The sequence below is a fragment of the Trifolium pratense genome, linkage group LG3 (genome assembly GCF_020283565.1).
Source record: "Trifolium pratense cultivar HEN17-A07 linkage group LG3, ARS_RC_1.1, whole genome shotgun sequence".
Lineage (NCBI taxonomy): Eukaryota > Viridiplantae > Streptophyta > Magnoliopsida > Fabales > Fabaceae > Trifolium > Trifolium pratense.
Window position 1 is genome coordinate 38,830,352 of NC_060061.1, and position 11,786 is coordinate 38,842,137.

Here is an 11,786-nt window from a genome sequence, read left to right on the forward strand (position 1 = left end):
TTTTTTTCTCTATGCCTAAACTTTCCTTCATTTGGTTTAATGACAAGAAACAACCTGGTTTTATACAGATATGCTCTGTATCATATGTTTGATGTTTGATGTTTGATTTGAGGGAAATGTGTGGATGAAGAGAATTAGATTTGTTTTCTCATTTTGTCAGAAAGAATATGTATGTATATAATAAAAAAATATTAAATATGTTTGTAGTTAACTTTCATTTTGTTTATTGTTATAAATAATTTAGCGCTAGAAGTTCCACCTTTAAGTGGGGTGTTTAAGTTTGAATTTTGGCTCCTACATATATAATGTGATGTCCTACTAATTGAGTTAAACTCATGGGGACAATCAACTTTCATTTTCGTTCTCTCTAAAAAATTCTTTCAAATTTTAGTCTCTAAGTTTTCAGTTTTCAATTTTCAATTTTAGTTTAGGAGAAAACTTATATGCATTTCTTTAGATGCTGTTTTTCCTGTTCCTCTCACAAAAAGGTAGTTATTTATATTTTTTAATTAAAAAAAGAAAAAGAAAAATGTTTTTAAATAAAAATAACTTCCCCCATTTATCTAGCACAGTAAAAACTGTGTATATGGAACTGTACATAAGTTTGGTCCTTTAGTTTATGCTTTTTTACAATAGTTCATGTACCATATTTTAAATGACTTTATCATGACATGACATCGTTAAAACTTTAAAATATCATTAGATTAATAATTTAAATATTTATCTTTAGTTTAACAATTTAATCATTAATTTGAAGTTATAGATAAATTAATAAATATTAAAGTTTAAATAGTTAAATCTATCTTGCAAAATTTTAATTTTTTTTAAACTAGCTAGGGATGAACTACATATGGTTTTTTTCTTAATGTTTTTTGCACTTAAAAATCCATATTTAATTTTTTTTTCAAAAAATTCTAAATTTTTGTGGAAGGAAATATTCTAATATTATAAATAAACATGAATAAACAAACTCATTCTTAAATGGGAAGAGCACACATGAGTTATCTTAGGGTGTGTATTGGATTGGGATTTCGTGGGATTTTAAAAGACTTTTTTATGACAAAACAATCTTGAGGTATTCAATCAAGACTTTTACAAAAGTTAAATAAATCTTGTGGTATTCAATTAGGACAAACAAGATTTTTTTTTCAGGGCAACAAAATCTATTGGTATTCAATTGAGATTTGTTATTACTTTTAAAATGTCTATTGGTATTCAAAAGTCTACCGATTTTGATGAATTCTTCTTTGGAATAGATTTTGAGAGACTTTTTAGTTGAAAATACACTTGATATACTTTTTCAACAATCTCACAAAAAGTCTTGAGACTTTTTTAAACTCTCCAAGACTTTTTACTTTAATCATCATTATACCGGTTTCTTCTTCTTCTATCTAATATGTTTTTTTTGAAAAAAAATATTTTAACAAATTCTACGTATTTTTACAAACTTTATACTCCAAAGAGGTCTGCATGTTCTCCGCATTCATTTTGGGGTCAACTTCTTTGCAACTTATATCGTGGTTTTCACTTATATGTAATTTTTCTTATTGCATGTTCTTGGAATGATGTGTTTAAGGTTTGCATTGTACATAATAGGCACATTGGTATGGAATATCTTTTCAACTGGGGAGAAGATTCTTGACTAAAGAGTGTGATGATGTCAAGGAAGGTGTGGCTTATATTTAGCAATGGAGATATAAAAACCGATGGAACAAGGATCATATGACCAAACACATAAAGTTATACACATGATGTAGAAAAAGAGATAGCGTGGAAGTTTTCACCAAAAACCATGGCCTTTATTTTAACTTCTCACCTTTTACAGCCAAACTCACTTTATAAAAACATGTTGCTCCTTTGCAAATATCTATTCTGCACAGAAAATTGACATAGTTTCCTTCCACCTGTAAAACTTTATCTATAAGCACAATCAAGCTTAAAATACATGTTACTTGAGTAGCTTTACATCATGTTATCTAGATAGAAATTAGATTGCTCGTATTTTTTAGACCTATCTTACAAATATCATCGACGTCTGTACATCTACCATGTTTTGCCATTTAATTTTGGTTTTAAACATGCAAGTGAGGTTACCATTGCCATGCACATGATATAAGCTCATCCAAGAATTTCCCTACAGATAAATATCTTTAACAAGGTATTGTTCTTTATAAGATAACCAAGTTAAAATTTTGTAAGTCTACAACTCAACATTCAAAAGGCACGGCACCGGCAGGATATATCAGCAAGAATAGTCTATTCCCACCATTAATTAAACTCCCATCAAACCTAGGATATTCCTTCTAGAACATCAACAGTGTTAATATGAAATTCGGCAAGAGTACAAAGTGTGTCATATTAGAAATTTAATCAGCTAAGGGCAACGTGATTTCAGAATCTTTACTACTGCAATCCACAGTATTACAAACACTTTTGGGGGCAATATTGATGACAAGAAGCAATAAAACAAATCCTAGATAATAAACATTCCATCCATCCAATGATCTGCAATGGTCATAACATAATTATCCATTCCACCTTAGACTTAGTTCCAAGCATGCTTAGTATTCCAGCTATTTCATGTTAATAACAGTAGATCACAATGAATGTTGTATACAGCTCTTGGTTATAGTTCTATCAGACAAAAGTTGACAACCAAGCTCTGTGAAGCTGTCAATGTCAAAGATTACTAACTTCTGTACAGATACTTTGACAGTGGGAACTTTAGGCTCCTTGCAACTTGCTTAAACAATATTGAAATTACTATTCTTCATTATACAGGCGTGCGAGCATGGAATTTTGATATAATATAACAAAGAACTTTATGAGATTATTAAGTGAGTGAGACAAAGATTTTACCTTTAAAGCCAGGTCTTCAGATATAGTTGATTGATACCGAGTCGAGCCTTCAATTGGACAACTCTTTCCATTGAAAATAAAATTAGCATTGCAGAGAGTGGATAGCTGCAAAAGAACATCAGACATCAGTGAACCGCTGCCACATTGAGCTCCTAATTCTTCATTGTTTTGTTCCTCTTCATCAGATTGATCTTCTCCAACAGAAACAATACACTGAAAGATGGCTATCAATCTCTCCAATGGGAAAGTTCCTCTTCTAACATTTCCTTCTTTTCAAGCGCTTTCTCAGAGGCCCTGTGCATTCAACAACAATAATAATTGAGCAATGCTAAATAAAAATGTACTGTGGGCACATACCAAACTTTTATCAATAACTATGAAAAATATAAGAAATCCATCCAGACAATGGTTGGAACTTCAATGCATAAAAAACCAAGAAAGGCTTCGCTTAAATAATAAAGAGATATCAAAGGTAGTAAACTAGCGCTGAAATCTCAAAACATTATACAGAGCAATGTTTTTTGGGCACAGAAAAATATTGTTTTGAATCACAATACTTACTTCCTCTTTCGCTTTCGATTATCAGAACCACCTTTGGAATCAAAAAGTGAAGCATCAAGAGTAGCAGGGTTTCTGGAGGCAAGAAATGCTGAAATAAGAAGATACTTTGCATTGGTCGACATATGAAAATCAAGATCACCGATTTCCTCCGATCTCTTCAGATTTCCCTTAAGCTTTGTCTCTTTACCACTCTCAGCTTCACTTGAAGGAGGAGATGAAACCTTAAATACATCATTCAGAGAGGAAGCAATATGAGGCTTGATGTGATTGAATAGCCTCCTCTTCATGTCTTCATTAGGAACAACTCCCTTTCCCTTATCACTTAAAGGTTCGCAATATTTTTCAAATAGTGGCTTTAATGCAGAAGACAACTCACCAACTTGCCTAGTAATTCTGCAGAAAGGCCTCAGAGCTACGCTGCATGAAAAGAAACAAAAGTCTTCACTATATGAGATCGTGTAAAGCTTCAAATGGAAACAGATATTAGTGATAAAAATGTCTTACTCGAGAAATGAGGAATACAACTTCTGGTTTGCTTGGTTTCTCAATAAGATTTGACGCATATCACCTTCTGTGTAATCCGGAAAGTAAATGGGGATAGGCTCCACATAACCCATGTTAGTAGAGTAAAAAGTATCTGGTGAAGTACTGCTGATGAAAATCAGACTAACCTCAGGCATCTTTAGCATATCATAGAGATTAAACAGTAAGGGCAATATCGTCGAGCTTTTGTCCCAATCTCGAACAAGATGAAAATTGTCAAATACCAAGTAGATCATATTTCCCATTCCCCCATGTATATTCTTTTCTGAGATCGATTTTTCTGATTTCACCTTCAGATTGTCTATAACACTGGTCAATGCTTCGCGAAGAAAATTGATAAAATCGGACGGTCTTTCACAACGCTTTGCATTTGTATAACAATTGGCAGCATTTTTTCTATGGAGAAGTAACTGATTTAGAACAGACTCGAACAAGATACGTTGGTTATAACACGTCCTACAACTAGAATAAACAAGAGGCCTTTGGAGATGTTTGAATAATTGAAGAATGATACTGGTTTTTCCAGTAGAAGCACCTCCATACACAAACATAGGAAGTATTGGCGAATTCAAAGGTCCTAAAAGACGCACAATCTCATGAATCTGAGTACTTCTACCGGGAAAACTGGAAACGATATCATCTAGGCTAATAGGGTCTCTATAACACCCCATATTGATTTATCTATAATATCAATAGGAGCACAAATAACTGAATCGGGAAAAATTAAACTAATCTTTTACACAAGTAGTCCGAAGGAAATACCCAATATACGTGATTTAATTAAATTGAATCAACTGTCATAATGTAATTGTTAACAACTTTACATCAGAGCCAAGATAACTGATAAATACATGTATACGTGACATTATCCTATACAAGAGTTTCTTACGCTGGAATCAGGTAAACATCGAAAAGACTTCCATTAGCCTTGCTTATTTGTCCAATCCTTAAACTTCTTGAACGAACAACCTGTAACCTATAATCAAATAATCGTGGGGTGAGACTACTAAGCCTCGCTGAGTTTCTTACTACCCTCTACTTGGTGTACCAACACCAGGGCCCTGCAAATAGTTGATCGCTAGTAACTCATTCATTAAAGAATAGCATAATATAAATAAAGGTGTATCACACAAACTTATCTTGGTTGTTTTTATAACTCACGGACACTTCGAGGTGAGCGGTTCTCGAAGGCCGTGCTATGGTCCCTGATATTAAATGTAGATCAGAAAACCACCTCAGCTCACAATTTAACTAAACTGATTCTCACTAAAAGTGTAGAATCTCTCCTAGCATACGCTAGTCTCATAGCCCAAGGCTACATACTCTGTGGTTCGGGATCAACCACTACTTAATCAGCTATATTAATTCTAAGATTCTTACTTAACAACCAATCCCGGGGAACTAATATAGCTTATGTTCTCATGCATCTTTACACGGTAACTCGCAGTAGACGACTAAAGGTTTTATATACATTGTGCTAATCGCTTAGAATTCAATAGTAAGTAAATTGTTATGAAATCAGTCAACTCTAAATTATTACCACAATATAATACCACAATCGAATATGGCGTTAACGTGTCTAAATATACGGAAAACTCGCACGAGTCATAAGCTCTAACTATCATCAAACCATCCTAAAATTGATGTTGAAATGGTGTGTGAAAATGTTTAATAATCAAGGGCCATTACCGTACGAGTCGGGAGTCATCCGGGCCTTAAAACAACATATTTTCATAAAAAATTTAAGTTCTTAAAACAACTCTTAACAATACCTATTGACTCCTAACTTATACCTCATGAAACTACAATTATCCAAATATATTCACAGCACATTTGAGCATGGGGAAGGGAATTACTCAAACATTTCAAATTATATCATTTCTAAGCTAATTCATCAATTTTTCTAACATAGTAATTACTAATTATGAATTTCTATGCTTTGGACTTATGGTTGCCATGTCTCTACTTAAACAAACCCACCTGATAATTTGATGAACTTGATGATGAAACTTAAGCTCCTTACTAACCCAATCAAAAGACTTCGAGTAGCCCAATATGTAAGTCTCCTACTCACAATGAAAGAGTTTCATCACCTACTCAATTATATTATCAATCCTTTGATTGAGATTCTTTCAATCACCACCACCATACGTGTTAACAGCAGCACCCCCAATTTCCATGTATGCACAACCACATCCACATTTGAAGAAACTTCAAGTTTCAATTCTGTTCTTGTTCTACAAACTCATGCATGCTTTGATCTAATCAATCACAGCAACAATCCAATACAACCAGCCCTAAGTATGGTTTCTTCAGTACCCAGAAGCTCCAAAATTGGATGAATTCAACACATGCTACTTTTGGGTTAATGACTATTTCACCCTTCTCTATCTCTCCACAAGGCATGTTTGTTATCTTCAATTAACTCATAAATCCAAATTTTATTTTCTAATTAATACTATCTTTATTAATTAGAGCTGGGTTGTTACAGTCTCCTCCAACCAAAAGGTCATTGATTGTTAGGGATTCAAGGCTGTTGTTTTCTTTTGATGCAGTTTTAGTATTTGAAGTGGATGTTGAAGATAAAGACCTTGTTGTTCTTCTGGGGATTTGTGGGGCTTCCTCTTTATCCATGTATCTTAGCTGCTCAAGAACTTAGTTTCTGATGAATGAGGGAATAATCAGTTAGAAATGAAATTGCAAAGATCAACAAACAGTAGGATTTAGGAATGCAGATTATTAGTTAATGCATATAATATCCTAATCCAAACACACACTTGTGACCCAAAACACAACTTTATACCTTACAGAAAAAATGCATATCAAATAAATATTTTAAATATAACATATATTATTATCTTTAATTCAATCCTACCTCTCCCTCTACCCAAAAAACAATGCAATCATTTAATTAACACCTGTACATCAAGGGCACCCACAGCCCATTTCAGTCCACAAGAACAAACACATTCCTGATCTCTTAACTTTTTATTTTATTTTTTTATTTTCAGTTCCTAGGGAAGGGGCCCTAATAGTCCAGAGTTCGGGGCGAGTTCTTGCATTAAGTGGTTCCATAAATGAATGACACAAACACAAAACACAAGTAATAATTAGAGAAAACAAAAGTGAGTTTATCTAACCAAAACAAGTGTCATAACGATGTACTGTCATAAAAATGGACTCCTAATAAAAAATACTACAATTTTTTTTAAAAAAAAAACATCATTTATTTAAATTGTAAATAGCATCAACAACTTCAAAAGTAGTTATTTATCCGTGTCACTAACATAAATAAAAAAAAGTCATATCTCCCAGCTACTAAAAAAAACCTCCCTTCTAGCTTTTCTTGAAGCAAATTCTTCTACTTAAAAATTAAGAAATAATTAGCAAAATTAAACTAACATTTACAAAACAAAGTAGCAATTAAACATTTACAAATTTCAATTTGATGTAAAAGTACGAAGCATCAACAGCAACATAAATATATCATTAACAGGATGTTAAATTGTGAATGTGTGATATAATTATTTTTAGCATTAAGAAGCATTTCACAATTATGAAGCATATCAACAATGTACATCACGAAGCATCATCACAACAACAACCTTATTTAGATAGTATCACAAATTTCAATTTTTAATTTGTATGAACAAATTGGAAGATAAACGGTGAACAGAGGGGGCTGAGAACTTTGCATTCGCTTTGTTGATCGGAGGAGTTTTGAAACAGTTTGAAATAAATGACAATTAAAGTTAAAGGCAGTTTTCTTAAGTACTTTCGAATTTCTTCTCTATTTTGGTAACTGGCGCTATATTTGATTACTATTGAAGTATTATCCGGAGATTAATTTTTATTAAAGTAAGCCTAGGCTCTGTTTGGTAACATAAATAAGCTAGCTTATAGCTTATTATATGAGCTTATAAGCTTGTTTCAAAAAATTAGAGATGTTTGGTAACAAGCTTTTTGTACTAGCTTATAGCTTTTTTTCAGATGCTATTTCAAGTAGCATTTGAGCTTATAGCTTATAGCTTTTTACACTTTATTCCATTTTTACCCTTTAATTTAATAACTACACACTCTAAAAAATAAACTACCCATTATCAATTATGTAATTTTATATTTAATAACCACTTTAAAAGCTAATTTTACCAAACACTTTAATTTCAATAAGCTAGCTTTTCAGCTATCAGCTATAAGCTAGCTTTTCAGCTATAAGCTAGCTTTTCAGCTATCAGCCAGCTTATAGCTTATTTTTACCAAACAGACCCCTAGTATCACTATACTTACTTCTATTTTAATCTGCTTAGGTTGAGTCAATTAAACTAGGTTTAGCCTTCGTTATTTTGTTTCCTTACCCTTAACGAGTTCGGCCTTAAATAGGCGTCCTTACCTTTAGAGGTTCAAAATCTAACAAGTTCTCTAGCTTAAATGGTTCTCTAATGTCAGTATAGAATTTAACTATTTTACGTCACCTGTACGGCCTGCCACCCGAACAAATCGAAGATGTAGATGATCGGAATTGGATCTAAATTAAATAATTACTGTTCTTGTCGATTTTACGATTTTCAGTCTGAGAATTTTTTTTTCTACCCCTACATTTATCTCTTTACCCCAACATATTTTAAAATATTCTCATTTTACCCTTATATTAAAGTGTGTTGGTATGTTAAAAATGTGCTGATATGTTAATTAAAGTGTGCTGATATGTTAAAAATGTGTTGATAGTATGTTAAAACTGCATCAAAAATATGCTGGTATGTTAAAAGTGTGTTAGTATATTAAAATTATATTTATCTCTTTGAGATATTTTACGGGGAACAGATGCCATAGTCACAGTATACTCATCACTGTCATCAGGTTCAGTCATCCTGTGTACAAAAAACAAGTTGAGAATTTTGTACCAAAATCATTACTTTGTTTGAAAATTTCGTTTATGTTAACAATGACCGCAGACCACAAATTGTACACAGTTACACACTCTTCATTTGGGAACATGTACTAGGCATGGCAATGGGGCGGGACGGGGACGGGTTTTGCCCTCCCCAAATTCAAACCCATAAAGTTCTGGTTTCCCCAAACTCATCCCAAATTCGAGCGGGGATAAAAATGATAACCCCAAACCCATACCTAACGGGGATCGGGTATCCTCATCGGGTTTCGGGTATCCCCATTACGCCTCTTTCGACATGAATTTAGATTATATTTTAGTATTTTTTTATTAAAAAAAAGTTAAATGTCCAAAATTATTTTTTCTCAACAATATTTTTTTAAATAAAAAAAAAGAGAAAATGGTTTGTTTAATACTCAAATTAAAATAAAAAATAAATATATGAACCTAATTTAAGAGATTGTTTAAGCGTTTCTAATTTAAAAAAAAGTAAAATCTAATTTTTAGTATAGCGGGACGGGTTCGGGGACGGGTTCGGGATGAGTATCTACCCATTACCCGCCCCAAACCCATCTTTTGAAATCGGGGAAAACCCAAACCCGAACTCAAACTCAGTCAACTCGGGTATTCCCCGTCAAAACGGGTATAATTTGGATAAGTACCCGCGAATATGAGTTTTATTGTCATGCCTAACATGTACAGATCCAAAATCAAGATTGATAGCTATATGCCAACATGATTTAAACAACAATAAGTAAATCACATTTCAATGAAATCATGTAACATGCCACTGCAACAAATCAAGGAAACTTATTCACACACAAACCAAATTCTTGAATTTCAATGAAGACATGACCATACCTAATTGCATTCCAAAATCACACAAAAACACGATATGCAGTATCTGACAACAGACCACAAATTGTAGACAGTTACACCACACTCTTCATTACAAAATAGAAAAATATTACAAAGAATTCACCATATTTGGGAACAAGTACACAGACCCAAAATCAAGATTAATAGTTTTTTCTTAAAAACCATCAAAACTTACCGGCACACTGCCAGCAGATTTTTTACTCAGTTTTAACATACCAGCATATTTTTAACATATCAACATACTTTAATTAACATATCAGCACACTTTTAACTAGGGGTGTTCATGGTCGGTTATTTTGACAAACCAAACCATATCCAAACCAAAACCACTTATATGGATTTGGATACATAACCATAACCATATTTTTTTATAAACCGGTTATATAACTAATTATAAATTTGGATACGGATACATAACCAAATGTTTTTATAAAACTGGTTTAAAAGCGGTTAATTTTTTAAATCCAATTTTAAATTGGTTATTTTTAAAACTAGATTAATAACCGGATATTTCTCTTGCAAAACTGGTTTTTTTTTTCAAGTAAAAAAAAAAAATCAGATTTTAAGACCAAATTTTGCAAAAACAATTTTTTTTTTAAAATTTAAAGTCAATATATAATTGAAGGATTTTTCAGACACAACTGCTAACTTTATTAAATACAAAATGTTCTCAAAATGATAAAACTCCAAACCAAAATCACATTGCAAGTTCTTAATCTTATATTTTTTTAATAAGATTTCAACTGCAGACCTTGAAAGAATAAAGCATAGAGAGACTATAACTCTATATGAATTATCTTCAGCTTACACATGAGATTCATTGACAGAAGCAACATGAAAAACCAGTTTAAAATTCCACAGTAGATTCATGAGATTTCAAACTGCAGGTCTGATAACAAAGTTGAACAGAAAATCAACATTCAATCTATAACATCCTGCATACACAATTGTAAATTGATACACAGACCAATTAAACTAAGCTCAAAACATGCTAAAAGAAAGCACATAAGCTTAAGCTTATACATCATCATAACAAATTATCCATAGCTAATAGTCTAATACGAAACAAAAAAAAACTCGTCAATCTTCATCGAGAGCAACTGAGGCTGAACAAGCATCACCAGTTTTCATAGTAGCTACTTCTACAGAGAAAAACAGAAATAAAACTTATTAATAACCAACTTATAATCTAATAAATCATAACTTTAATTAGACTATTAGTGATATCATCATACCTTGCTCTAATTTCTCAAGTTCATTGTAATCCTCAATAATAAGTGAATCAACATACCAACACACTTTAATATAAGGGTAGAATGAGAATGTTTTAAAATATGTTGGGGCAAATAGATAAATATAGGGGTAGAAAAAATAAATCAGTCCGTTGCTCAAGCCTAGTAATAGCCAAGTCTGATAAGCCCACTTCACTTTCGTTTGTAACCAAACAAAAATTTTAATAATATTCCAATACTTCTCCTTTCCACTACTAGTAACGTTCTCGGCCCCTTCATTGAACAAACTTTCTCCCTCCCACGCAGGCACCACTGTTATCTCCGACAGAGTGAACTTCTCCTCTCTCTCTCTCTCTGAAACAAAAGGGGTAAAACAAAACCAAGAAAAGGAAAAACAAATTCAAGGTTAGTTGCTAATTGCTCAAATTTTTTTCTTTTCTAATTGTTAATTTCTTATTCTTTGTTCACCGTTTATCTTCCAATTTGTTCATACAAATTAAAAATTGAAATTTGTGATACTATCTAAATAAGGTTGTTGTTGTGATGATGCTTCGTGATGTACATTGTTGATATGCTTCATAATTGTGAAATGCTTCTTAATGCTTCATAATTTGATGAAAAATCTGAAACAAACAGGCTCATCATTGGATCATGATCACAACGAAATATTAACAGAGGTATCAACACAAGAATTAGTAGCTTTGCGATACGAGTAACAAACTTTAATTTACCAATCCATAGTGAGCAATTGACGAATATGCCGCAACAACCTCCAATCAACCACACTATCTAAGGAATCCTTCAACAACATATCAACAATCATT

At 32.4% G+C, this 11,786-nt stretch overlaps 1 pseudogene; it reads right to left on the reverse strand.

Moving 5' to 3' along the window:
- Positions 1 to 2,154: 2,154 nt before the first annotated feature.
- Positions 2,155 to 6,814, reverse strand: LOC123916575 (annotated as a pseudogene).
- Positions 6,815 to 11,786: the final 4,972 nt, after the last annotated feature.